Genomic DNA, 10,970 nt, shown 5'->3' with positions numbered 1-10,970 from the left:
AGACGCATCTAAAAGTTACAGGATGGTAGCCCTCGAGGACTGGAGTTGATGACCCCTTGATGACCCCCTGCTCTAGACTGTCTGATTAACTTCTAATATGTCCTGGACTCAAATGTCCTCATAAATAGTTCAGCCTCTCAGCTGCATCCTGATTAAATACCCATCACTTCCTGAGAGAAAACATTCCCTATTGAAAACATTCAAAACATGGGTAAATATTTAAAGAAGCTAGTTTTTTTTTTACCTTTTCTTTTCCCCAAATAATCCCATTGAGACTTAAAATGTCTTTTACAAGGGAAACATGGTCAAGAAGACAGATTTGAAACATGCAACACAAAACAGACTGCTTGAAACAACTGGTCCTCTAAAATGCAGTCATTAGCAGCTTCCAGTAGCAGAGTACACCCCTCATATTTTGTAAATATGGTATAAGTGGTGGTCTGAGTCTGGACCTGTCCTCCTCACCTTTTTCTTTGGTCTTGATTGTCCCTCCCTAAAGTGTGGGGCTACTCCACTCTAAAACACTGTTGTGCTGCAATTATGGTTCTGTAAACCTGACTTTTTTCTGCATTTCCTTGTTTAGTTAGTTTTGGAGTTACTTTCCAACATTCCATTTCATTTTGTTGTAGTTCATTCATTAAACTGATTTGATTACCATTTTATCATAAAACCATCCGTCCACCCGTCCGTCCATCCATCCATCCATCCATCCATCCATCCATCCATCTTCTTACACCCATGTCCCAAGTGGGGTCAGGAGGGGTGCTGATGTCTATCTCCAGCAAACGTTTCGGGCGAGAGGCGAGGTCACCTGGACAGGTCACCAGTCTGTCGCAGGGCAACACAGAGACAGACAGGACAAACAACCATGCACACACACACACTCTAGGGAGAATTTAGAGACACCAATTAACCTGACAGTCATGTTTCTGGACTGTGGGAGGAAGCCGGAGTACCTGGAGAAAACCCACGCATGCACAGGGAGAACATGCAAACTCCATGCAGAAAGACCCCAGACTGGGAATTGAACCAAGGACATTCTCGCTGCAGGGCAACAGTGCTACCAACTGCGCCCATCATTAAATGTGTATATTCAATTTTGGGGTTTTTTAGTAGCTAGATTGTAACGTGTTTGTCCTCTTCCTGATTTTCTGTTGTTTGCATTTTTGTCACACTTCAGTGATTCAGAACATCAAACAAATTTTAATATTAGTCAAGACAGCACAAGTAACACAAAATGCAGTTTTTAAATGAAGGTGTTTATCATTAAGGGAAAAACATATAACCTACATGGCCCTGCATTCAAGAGTGATTTGTCCTGTAATAACTTCAACTACATGCTCCAAAACACACAAAATAGGCTTTGAACTGACCTCACTGATAACAGATCTAATCAAGCTTCTGTTATCTTGTGTTACTATGTGTCATCATGTTTTGGCTGATTTTAAAGCAATGAATCTAAAGAAGCCTCTGACTGAAGACTGTTGCTGTATGACATTCTAATGACCAACACAACATGATAACAGTTCAGTTTCTGGGCAGCGGAGATGATATTCTTCAGTAACATGTCCTGGATCACACCATCAGTTATTTTTAGCTCTGATAATCCCCGTCCTTTGCTTTTGCTGCTTCTCTTTAAGTCTCTGTCAGACCATATGGTCAGAAGGAGAACAGAGAGATGATGGAGTTGAGGAAATGATCCTTTCTCATCATGTTTGATGGGAGACATAGTTTGAACTTCCTCCTCTGTGAGAAAACCGCCAAATGTAGATTTAAATGTGCATTGGCCTTTGCACATTTAAATGTGCAAAGGCCAATGCACAGAAAATGCGTACAAGTTGGAAAGGACACTTTTGTCCTCCCTGAAAAGGAAAACAGTATAACAGAGTCATACTTTAAATCTATTTTAATCATTTCTGTTCAGCTGTGACCCTGTGAGTAGATCATCATCGTTATTTAGACTGTGGTTCAATGCTTATAAAGCTGATTGGCGAGGCCCCAATTCAAATTGTACTTAAGGCCTCAAACAACATTGAGCCAGCCCTGCTGGTGTGCTAATGCAACTTCCTTTGTAAATAATACTTCTGGCCAGGAGGAAATGGAACCTGACCACTTCTTCACATTTTCAACAGTGCAGTAGCCTGGTGTGTGTTAGTGATTACCTCCCAGCGGCCATGGGTCATGAAGAACAGGGAGAAGGGGATGGCTGTCCCTGACATGGCGTGGGTGGACGGCATGCTGTACTCAGAGTTGTAAAACATTTCCACTTTGACCACAGGTGGGGAAGCGGGTCGGGGCCAGCCGATTACATCCTTCGTGCACTGTCCCACGTACATGACCCAGACCCACACCATGATCAACCGTCTGCTCACGAAAGCGTCCACATTCCACATGATGAAGGGGAAGAAGATGATGTAAAATAATTCGTTTCCCAACTCTGTCCCGAAGGTGAACAAGTAAAACAAGAAGCGGTTCTCGATGACAAACTCCTGCCCCGCTTCGCCCGTCAGAGAATTTCTGCGGAGGGGTTTAAGAGTGCTGCCCCGCACAGCGACACTTTCTCCACCTGGGGACAGAGCAGCCCCGTTCGGGGGAGCGTCTTCCATGTCATGCTTGAGTTTTCTAGGGTCAGTCACATCTGCGATCCTCCTCTGAACTCCCATACTGGTCAACTGTTCATTTCCTGTTTCCCCGGCTGTGTGATGATGGAGAGCCCCGTTGTTGCGAGAACGAGCCTTATCTACTGACCTGCAGCTGTCAGAGGTCGAAATATCGGCAGGAACAGGTTCTGAAAGAGTGCCCCGTATCCCGCAAATAAGCTGAAAGCGGGCGACAAGGTGAGGGTCTTGGAGGTAGCGAAGGTACTCCATAACTCTCACCATGTTGAGCTGGCTCTCTTCGCGGAGGTGCAGGAGGAAACATGGACTTGTGTACTTCCTCTGAGCGGTGGGTGTTAGCTCCCAGGCTGCCGTCTGCTGGCTAGGGCAGCTATCTGAGGTGAAGCGCGAACCATGAAAAGAGCTGAGAAAGTTGGGACGACGACCCGTAAAACATGTACAACGCAGTGCAGGAGACAGTGGCCTGTACAGTCACAGCAGAAACACAAAGACACAGACGGGGAGGTTCAGGGAAAAGTGGAAAACACACTTTCTCCATTGCGTTCAAGTGCTGTTGGAAATCTTGCTTGTTTTGTCATGTTCATATTTGGTTGATAAATAATCCACGACAGAACTGTACTGTCATAAACTAGCCCAGGAATACTATTATATTTGAACTAATTGTTGATCAAGTTCCTTGTGTGGCAAAAGTTCTTCGTTGAAGATTTTGTCTTGCCTCTCAGAGCACCTGACTGTAGCCACCGACATCATTAAATGCAACATGAGTGTCCTCACCGTACGTCTGTGTCAACGCCATGTTGAGAGTGTCATATTGACACCTATAATATGTGATGATTTTCAGATGCATTTCAGTTGAAATAATTTTATTTGTTAAGATGACGATTTAAAGATTTATGAGACTGGATGTCCATGTTCCTTTTTCTCTCTCAGCTGTGGGTCACTGCTGAAGTTAGCTTCAGGACTGTTGCTTGACTAAACTCAAGTTCTCCCCGGCTCATGCCTCATTCTAAAGGTTTATTCTTTTATCCTGAGCTATCTCTGCCATAAAGCTGCTATAGGCTTGTTCTTTGTTTCCTGCTATTGACCTTGTACTGTCATGGACGGTGAGTGAGGGGTGTGAGAAGAGACGCAGAGACCCAGGTTGTAGAAGAAAATGATGAATTTAATGAAGACGCTCAAAACAGTCCCGATCAGGCAGCACGGCAGAAAGGTAGCACACAGCTAAATACCGGTAGCAACTGAAAAGACTGGGGACTGAAGCGAGAGCTATGCCAACACAGGACTTGACAGTACAACTGTGAAGGTATGCAGACAAACAAGGAGTGATGTACACGCGACGTTAGATGTACGACCAGGATCTGACGAGGAACACAGACAAAAGGTGGGACTAAATACACTGGGGGGGGTAATCAAGGAATGAGACACACCTGGGAAGCAATCAGCGGGGATGACGCAGAAACAACAGACTCAGAACAGAAAGGGAACACAGAAAAACCTTAAAATAAATACATAGAAACACGAATCATGAGATGTACTTTTCATTAACATAGAAAGTACTTCTACATCAGCTCTTCTGTTTTTTTTTTTTTGTTTGTTTGTTTTGGCATTTTTTGTCTTCTCAAACCCCGTCAATAATGGCAGGTGGCCGCTCTTACTGAGCCAGGTTCTGCTGGAGGTTTCTTCCTGTCAAAGGGGAGTTTTCCCTCTACACTGTCACTACATGCTTGCTCAGTATGAGGACTTGCTGTAAAGTCAATGACACAACACAAGTGATTCTCTACTGTCGCTACATGTTTATCCAGGAGAGTCCTGCAAGTCAATGACTTGATGCAATCTGCTGAGTTTTGTTAGACAGAAGACATCTAAACTAATTTGAATAATGAACAACTCTAATGCACTGTTTGATAACTAGAATTTATTGGAATACACCCATGATTCAATTCAAACAGCTTTTTTTGTGAAGTGCCTTAAGACAATATTGAAATTAATTCAATTAACTACAGTTTAAGCTTGTAATAAATGTGTACAATAATTTTTACTATCTGAAAATCTAAAATATATTTTAACTAGGTGGAATTATTCTGAACTACAAAGATTCTATAAAATAAGTGTATGTGAAACTTTTATTTTGATTGTGAAAAGAAATGTTTTAAGAGATATGAAAGTGACATTCAGGTATACCAAAAATGCTTCGCATGACAAAATAGTTTTGATAAATAATTCAGTCCATTTGTGAACAGTTTAAGTATCTCAGATTACGAATTATGTGATTCTGATTCTATCAGGTTTTGCACAAACAATGCCAATTGTTCTGTCAGATAGCCATATGCTGTCAGGATAGCATACATGCAGTTAGTACGCATGCGCATTAAGAAGTCTGACCGTCAGTGGAGTTGTCAGTTCAGCATACGCAACAAGTTATGACGAAAATAAGTTATTAAATTGTTTATAATATGATATAATATGATAACTAGATAGATATACATGCGTTGTTGTGGTTTCAAAGTGTATTTAAAGCAGGGTCTAGCTGCAGCTGCAGTCAACTACAACACACGCCCGTGTAAAACTCATTAACCTACTTAACCGCTAAGTCAGGATGCCATCAAAGTGTATGCCAATAACAAAGTGTATGATGATCTACGTCATGATTCTATGTTGCTGATTAAATAAAATCATATGGTAATGACAGTGTATACATGTCTGAGCTAAGCGTATGACTATCTGACAACGTATGCTGATCTGACAGAACACCAACTGATCACAACAGCGCCGCACCTTATAATGGTAGCTGGATCTCAAGCAAGGAGGGTGAGATAGACAAGTTTGAGCAGATGTCAGAATGGTGTACAGTCAATACCATGCTCCTTTACACCACAAGAATAAATTAGCTCATTATTGACATTAATTACAAGAATAAAATTGACGTCCCACCACCAGTCATTGGCTGGGCCCATGTGGAGAAGGAACCGGTGTTCAGGTTTTTGGGCCTCAAGCTGAGAGTGACCTGAAATTAAGTTCCAATACCAGGAACTGCTGAAGAAAGCAATGCACCAGAGAATGGATTTTTTCAGGACCCTTAGGAGGTGTCTTCTTCCACAAAACCTGCTACTTGTTTTCTATCACTATTCCATTAAGAATGTGATCATTTATGGACTATGTGGCATACCACATGCTTTCCTCCTTTTCAGGGAGGAAAGGGCTTCATTGGGTCATCAGGATGGCAAAAAAATTAATTGGCTGCACCCTCACCCCAGAACAAATGTACACCTCCCAATAAAAAGCATTGGGCACACAGGACTCATCATGGACATTGCCTCTTCCAACTGTTGCTATCCGATAAAAGACGCAGAGCAAAGAAAACCATTTAGGAACTATCTTTTTGTCTGAGTTATCTTGGCCTTAAAATCACAATGAAACTTCTTCAAATCCTCAATGTGCAATGGAGATCCAGCAAGTGCAAGATTAATTAAAATTTATTTTGTTAATTATTTTTCACATTGAGGAATAATTGCATGTATGTCTCATATTGAGCTTACTACAATTAAAAAAAACAACGTTTTTCTTTCTTTGTTCCTTTGTAAAAAAAAAAAAAGTACTGAAAATAAAGGTTTGATTTTTGTTGTGCAGTAATTTGCCCAACATTTTGTGAAATAGCCCTTTCCTCTGGATATTATTTGGATACTACCTACTGCTTCCTGTTGGTCAGTCTCAGTATGGAAAACAAGAAAATAAAGACTTGTTGCAAACATGACATGAAAATTGAAATGACTGCTTAACTGATGATCAGATACATCTACTCTTTTTTTAACCTGGATTATAAATCTGACATTTGCCCAATCCATACGCTGTCTGACCTGTAGATGTTTCCTGAGCCTAATATGTTTTGTCAAAACACAAAAAGAACAGGTTTTGGTAACGTCACCATCCCAGTAGGATCTGTGACACAACACCCTGCAGCATGAATACCCGCACGCACCAGGCACGTCAGCCTGTGTATAGACCTGCAGAGTTGTGGAAATACAACCCCAATTCCAATGAGGTTGGGATCTTGTGTAAAACAGAAATGAAAACAAAATATGATGATTTGCAAATCCTTTTCAACCTGTATTCAATTGAATTCATTACAAAGACAAGACATGCAATTTTCAGATGGAAAAATTTTATTGTTTTTTTTTTTTTTTTCATATGTTCACTCATTTAGAATTTGATTCCTGCAACACGATTAAAAAATGTTGAGACAGGGCCAAAAAAAGACTGGTTCTTTTATAGCAACTTGTTTTTCTCTAACTTGTGTTACATTCATTTCTGAGAATAGTCCAGTTTTGTTTCTGTTTTACCCAAGTGAACAAGTTAATTGAAAACAGGTGAGAGCAAAAACTGGGTATAAAGACAGTATCCCTGAGAGGCTCAGTGGTTCACAAGCAAAGATGGGTGCGGTTCGCTGGTTTGTGAAAGACTTTCTGAGCAACTAGTACAGTTTAAGAAAAGTTTTTCAATGTACAGTTGCAAATATTTAGTGATTTAATCATCTACAGCCCATAATGTCATGAAAAGATTCAGAGAATCATGCAATCTTGTCATGGTAACATTTGACTAAAGTCAATTAAAGCTTATATCACGAATGGTAAAATGAGAATTAGCAATACTGATAGCATACGTATTCCTTAAATGAAAATAAATATTTCTTAATTTTTAATATAAAAGTTAAGGTAACATATTTTATCCATTGATCAACTATTTTCATTTAAAATTGAAAAAGGTTCAAATGTAAAACTGATTGAACACTTCACAATTCTTTCAGATCTGAAAGAAATGCTATTTTCTCATAAAAACTGATTATGATGATTAAGATTATAGCAAAATTAACAATAAAGATTAAAAGGGAGAACATTTACAAGGAGAAAATTACTTTTTAAGTAAGTCTACTTCTTAAAGTAAAGATCATATTAATATACAGAGTATGACAGATCAGCTGTGTCATCACATTAGATGAGAGTATCTTTGAAAGAAAAAGCATTTCTATTCAGTTAAACCTTTTCAGCAATTACTAAAAATTCTAAAAATATTTGACAGTTGCCTTGCAGACATATGATGTATTAAACTGAAAATCTAATAGAAAGAATGTCATATTTTGAACACTTTAGCATTATGGACAAATATAGTCCTTAATATTGTGTTTGTCTGACTGCTGCTGAGGTTGGATTGGGTTGGTTCCTTCAGTCCTCTTCCCTCTCACACGAATAGATTTTCAGACCAACTCATCCTGTAGACTTATAATTTTTACCCTTCTAAAGAAGCTTGCCAAACAAAGTCTTATAAAAAAACAGCTGGAAAACAACATTGGCAGTTTTATAATTTGTTCTTGATAGCTTTATTTGTTACATTATCATAAACAAAAAGCAACTGTGCATAGCAAAAACTCCAATCACATTGAAATTATAATCACACAGATATTCAAAAAGATGAAAAACAAAAATGAGATGGAGAGAAGCTGAAATATTTAAGACATTAATACAGTCAATAATGAAAGACCTTCATTTAAACCCAACATTTCAAATATCAAACATGAAGGTAACATCCATCCTTCCATCCATTTTCTGTATATCCTTGACCCTAGCGGGGTCAGGAGGGGTTCTGGTGCCTATCTCCAGCGAATGTTTTGGGCGATAGGTGGGGTACACCCTGGACAGGTCGCCAGTCTGTCACAGGGCAATGAAGGTAACAATGCTTCTAAATTAAAAAGTTTTATTAATGTATAAAATAAAGTGATTTAGTTTGAGACTAATTGAAAGAACTTACATGTCTGAATAAAATATTTCCCAATTAAAATATGGTTACATACCATAAATACTGCCATTGTTAAGGTCCAGTAATGTTTGTTGTCTGAACATTTCTGGGTTGTATATTAATTTTAGAAAGACCTTGGGATTATGTTATTTTGTGCAGAACAGTAATTATATTTTTTATTTAGTTTGATTTTATATGGTAGTTAGGTTACTTCCACACAAGAGGGCAGCGTAATGTCAGAAGCAATAGGTGCGGTTATCTTCTCTTCAGGTAGAGAGAGAGGTTTGACACCATTTTACTTTTTACTTAATTTTAGTTGATCAACGTTTAGAATGGGGTTAAGTGCCTCTGCAAGGCACTTAACCCCAAGTTGCTTACCGATGTGCCTATCAGTATGTAAATATGTGTGTGAATGGGTTAATGTGACTCTAGTGTAAAGCACTTGGGGTGGTCAAAAATGATAGGAAAAGTGCTATTTAAGTTCAGTCCATTTACCGTTTAGAAGTGGCTCTAANTCGGGTTAGGTGGTCTTGAACACAACACTGCCCTGCACATAATGAGTTTCATACAGAAACATAAAGAAAAGGCAATGATTATCAGTCTAGATGCCGAAAAGGCTTTTGACTCAGTTGATTGGTCCTACCTGTTTAAAGTGCTTAAGAAGTTTCAAATAAGTTATCTAATAATAAATAATATCAAGGAGCTTCATAATAACCCGACTTCTAAAATAAGGATAAACCTAACAGATTCACTTGCACTTGAGAGAGAAGCAAGGCAGGCTGACCATCATACGCTCCTCTCTGACACGTGATCCAGACAAAAAACAATGTTGTTTCTGAAGAACTGAACAAAAGCAATCAGCCTCAGAGACTGACTTCACACTATCAACAATCACAAAGTTGAAACAATGAGCATAGCAACGCACATGAAATGCATATTTGGCAACTTTCTGAATGCTGGCCTTTTTTCTGTTTGGAATGCTGAACATTTGAATTTTAACTGTAAAACGTGTTTTTATATGGCTCTACCCCATTATATAATAATTTCCACTTTGAGCAGTGATCAGTTCATGGTTGGGTTAAAATCCTCCTAAGTGTTGGGGAGAACAGAATTTTACTGATGTTCCATCCATTCTGCATTAGTCCTGAATGCAAAGATATCAAACCTGACAGGATCAGCAGGACCATGTGACTTCTGGAGTTATCATTAGAGCAGTTTGATTGGATTAACAGTCTTATATTTTGACCATTCAGCATTTTATAGTTAGGTCTTCTCAAACCCCCACTTGGTCATGGCAGATGGCCTCTTGTGCTGAGCCAGGTTCTGGTTCTGCTGGAGGTTTCTTTCTGTTAAGAAAATAGAATAGAACAGAATAGAATATACTTTATTGATCCCCAAGGGGAAATTGCTTATTAATTGACAAGTTACTCCATCCAATGTGTTAAATATTAATAATACAAATATAACCATAAGAGATAGTTTATACATATATTTATATCTAAGAGTGATGCAAGTTATTCAATATGAATTAATATAAATGCACATGCAAATATGCTAATCTAAAAATAATCTATAAATTAGTGCAGAGAAAATTAGATTTAAGTTACTCAGACTTGGGCATTGAAAAATCTAATGGTTACAGGAGGAAATGATTTCCTGTGGCGCTCTGTGGTGCATTTTGGTAAAATGAGTCTCTGGCTACAGGTGCTCCTGTAGCCAGCCCACACGTCATGAAGTGGACGAGACTCGTGCAAGATGACCTGGATCTTAACAGAATCCTTCTCTCTGATACCACATGTCACTCACATGTTGATGTGCTCTTCTGCAAGGCACTTAACCCCAAGTTGCTTACCGATGTGCGTATCAGTATGTAAATGTGTGTGTGAATGGGTGAATGTGACTCTAGTGTAAAGCACTTGGGGTGGTCAAAAATGATAGGAAAAGTGCTATTTAAGTTCAGTCCATTTACCGTTTAGAAGTGGCTCTAANGAAGCAATAGGTGCGGTTATCTTCTCTTCAGGTAGAGAGAGAGGTTTGACACCATTTTACTTTTTACTTAATTTTAGTTGATCAACGTTTAGAATCTACAAAGATTCTTTCATGTATGCTTTACATGAGGTATTATTTCTTTGCTCTTACATTTAGCCTAGCACTGGGGCAGCCTCATAAAATAAATGTCAAAAGTTTTCTCTGCAGCCAAACCATTTATGTGTTTAGGCCCTAAACAAAAACTGTTTTTATCCCCGGGGATAAAAACAGTTTTTGTTTACAAAAACTGTTTTTATCCCTGGGGATAAAAACAGTTTTTGTTTAGGGCCTAAGCACATAAATTTTTAGGTACCTTCAACATCAGACCTACGTTTTTATTCACAAACAAGTGTTTGTTGAAAAAAAAAAAAAATTCTTGCCCATAATCTGATAGTTAAAGGGCAGAGTTCCACTCCCTCCTCCATACCATGGACCCTGGTGTCTTAACAACATGGAGGCAGAGAAACTGAGAATCAGTTCAGTCATTATTAGACCAAGGGCAGCCAGACTAACTCATTTTTGCTAAATTGTTATATT

At 38.9% G+C, this 10,970-nt stretch overlaps 1 pseudogene; it reads right to left on the bottom strand.

Moving 5' to 3' along the window:
• Window positions 1–1,899: 1,899 nt before the first annotated feature.
• On the bottom strand, window positions 1,900–3,218 carry LOC103147753 (sphingosine-1-phosphate phosphatase 1 pseudogene; annotated as a pseudogene).
• Window positions 3,219–10,970: the final 7,752 nt, after the last annotated feature.

This window comes from Poecilia formosa, unplaced genomic scaffold, assembly GCF_000485575.1.
Source record: "Poecilia formosa unplaced genomic scaffold, Poecilia_formosa-5.1.2 Scaffold189, whole genome shotgun sequence".
In the NCBI taxonomy this organism is placed as follows: Eukaryota; Metazoa; Chordata; class Actinopteri; order Cyprinodontiformes; family Poeciliidae; genus Poecilia; species Poecilia formosa.
Note: the sequence above shows the minus strand (reverse complement) of the source record. Positions and strands in the feature narration are given on the sequence as shown.